The following is a 3,416-nucleotide window of genomic DNA, read 5'->3' as shown; positions in this document are numbered from 1 at the left end:
TTGACATAACTCTGCAAGTCAGCAATGCCCAGACACTGAACAAGGGCATGCAGAATGGCTTTATCACTGTGCACACCTCAGACAAACCCATCCAACAGCACATCTATGCCTGTAGAGTTTATCTCGAACTACTAGTGCTCCTTGATAGCACTGCCAGGCTAAGGACATCTGGAATTTATCCATGATAGTTCCTGACTGGAAAGTCCTCTGGAACAGACTAGCCAGTTCGTTCTTGTTGGTGCCCAGAATCTCCCCAAAGATGTCATTACTCTTCCCTGCCACTAATTTCTAAAGTGGAACATCCACCGATCCCATTGCCCTACTGGTAGAGGGTTGTGAGTGCTTTACGACATTCTAAGTGCCAGGCACCCAGTCTCGGTCTTTTCTTCACCCAGAACTGCAGCTCCGTCAAGGAGATGAACTGCAGAAAGACAAGCCTCACAAAAGGAGCCCACACATGCTCACTGTTCAGAAATCGTTGCAGGTGATGTAACCCAAGAGTGAATCTGTGCATTAGAAGCCACGGCATACCTAATCCGCCACTCAAAGAATGCTGGCAACAGACTGACTGCCTGACCATTGGAATGCATCCCTTACACAAGAATTTAAATAAGAGATACTCCAACCTGGTCAAGCAGTAACTGGGACAAGGCACGACGGTCAGGTGATAAATATTAACGAAGGCGATGTAAGCATTTGCAACCTCAGCCCAACTTTTCAGGGACAGCTTCCTCTCAGCCCATTTCTCAGCAAGAAATGGAAACAAACTTGAAAGACGATGATAATGAAAATAATAATAATATTAATAATAATAATGTCAACTGGAAAATGTGTTGCCATTGTGCAGGTTGTGCCACGAACGAGAAGAAACAGTGATTCCAAATAGCAAACTAAATGTTCCAAACTCACCCAGAAATGGTACAAATCTCAAAGACATGATAATGTTGCAAAGATCATCCACTGGGAAATGTGTAAGAAGTCTGAACTTCTATCAGGACATAAATAGTATGAACATGCAGCAGAAAAGGTGACTGAGAATGATGAGTTTAAATTTCTTTGGGATTTGCTATCAAAATGGATCACATCCAAGAACATAACAGACCAGATATCTTGGTGTTTGAGAAGAGGGAACAAATTTGCTACATAATTGGTCTGGCCTGTCAATTTGATACAAGAATAAAAGGACAAGAACTCAACAAGGTGGACATACAGAAGGACCTGAAGAGAGAGATTAGCAGAAAAAGTGAGGTTGTACAAATTGTCATTGGAGCCTGAGGAGTGATGAGGAAGAGACTCCAAGTGGGGGCAGAAAACATTTGTGCACCAAAGCACATGGTACACATGCAACTGGCCTGCTTGTTAGGAACAGTGAAGATCCTTCAAAAGTTCTTGGATGGTTGAGGTCACAATTTCCTATCCATGAAGGAAACCACCTTAATGCCATCATAGGGGTGAGATGCAAAAACTTTTGAAATAAATAAATAAATACAATGATAACAACAACAACAACAACAGCAACAATAACGAACTGCTCTGAAGCATGAAGATTCCAAGCAAGCTTCGGTCATGAAGCTTAGTAAGAAATTTAAAAAGTTTCTTGACTTACAAGTTAACAATAAGAATGGACAAAGACATCCAAATGCTGACAGACGTACCATTGCTTCTCCTGATTTAGAAATTAACAATGAGAAAGACCTAAGGGATCCAACTAGTGACAAACCTATCCTTGATGCAAAAAACATCAAACAAAAAGCAAAGCAGGGTTGCAATAATATCGAAGACAACCGGAAAGGTAAACTCCTGCATGGAAAAAACCCTAATACTCTTGGCCTGCGGAGGATGCCTGGTACTAAGGCAGCTGAAATAAAGTTATAATGAAAGGAAACCATAAATAACAATAACAATAATTGGAAAAGGTAATGGACAGAAAAAGGGGAAGGGAAAAATCCTCTGAGACTTTAACTTCCAAACAGACAAGGTGTTAGAGCACCGAAGGCCGGATATAGTAATCTTTAGGAGGGACAAACAAGATTGTCTAATAATCGATGTGGAAGTGCCAGGAGATCAACATATCATCATGAAAGAAAGAGAAAAGATTGGTAATATGGAGAGCTGAGAATTGAGATCACTAAGATGTAGCAGTTATGAGAGTCAGGCATAAAGGTTGTCTCTATTGTCATCGGAAGAGACAGAAAACATTTGTGCACCAAAGCACATAGTATACATGCAACTGGCCTGCTTGTTAGGAACAGTGAAGATCCTTCAAACGTTCTTGGATGGTTGAGGTCACAATTTCCTATCCATGAATGAAACCACCTAAATACCATCATAGGGGTGAGATGCCAAAAATTTTGAAATAAATAAATAAATACAATGATAACAACAACAACAATAATGAACTGCACTGAAGCATGAAGATTCCAAGCAAGCTTCAGTGATGAAGCTTAGTAAGAAATTTTAAAAGTCTCTTGGCCTACCTGTTCTTGTCTTGTACCTTTCACAAGATCAGCAAATGTAAGGATCAGGAAATTGAAATACAAAAGATGTGACATTTCAAAGTAAAATCTGTCCTTGTTGTTGTAGGCACTTTTCATGTGATAAAAAGGGGATGTCAGTAATAATAATAATAATAATAATAATAATAATAATAATAATAATAATTAAAATGACTAAAAGAAATATAAATTCTGTAGGAAGGTAAAGAATATCATTGATATTTGGCATTATTCCATATAAGTAAAGTGGTAAACTGGCAGAATTGTTAGATTGCTGGACAAAATGCTGCTAAGCATTTCCTCCGATTATTTATAGATTCTGAGTTCAAATTCCACTCAGGTCAACTTTGTCTTTCATTGTTTTGGGGTCGAGATAATCAATTTCCCACTTGCCTCAGAATTCTTGGCCTTTCTGCCAAAATTCAAAGCAATTATTCTATGAAAGTCATCAGGTGTCAAATGAAAACTTCTTTTTCATCCCACAAACACACTCATGATTTCACACCTATGCACACAATTACTCCCACACACAGACTACACAGACTGCACACACATACACACTCATACATGCACATACACACACACCCAGACACAAATACTTGAAATCACATGCTTAATTGTATTTTCTTCAAAGCCTTTTCAATGTAACAAATTAAGATACAGAATCATTTAAAATTAAACAATGAACAAAAAACGGAAGCAGTGACTCCCTCCCACATGCAGTCACACATTCTATTGAGACTTTTGTCTGAATGTAGCATCAACGTATCGTTTACATCATTACATTGCTTCAAGTTGTAAAGAGCCAGTCATGCGTGATTGTGCTGAGTCAACTGCAAATCTAATTTTAACACTAGTCCATCCAGTTTCAACATTCACCATCACTTTGACACTATCTGGAATCTGACACCAAACAGACTT

Source organism: Octopus bimaculoides, chromosome 7 (genome assembly GCF_001194135.2).
Source record: "Octopus bimaculoides isolate UCB-OBI-ISO-001 chromosome 7, ASM119413v2, whole genome shotgun sequence".
NCBI lineage: Eukaryota > Metazoa > Mollusca > Cephalopoda > Octopoda > Octopodidae > Octopus > Octopus bimaculoides.
This window is presented reverse-complemented; position numbering follows the sequence as displayed.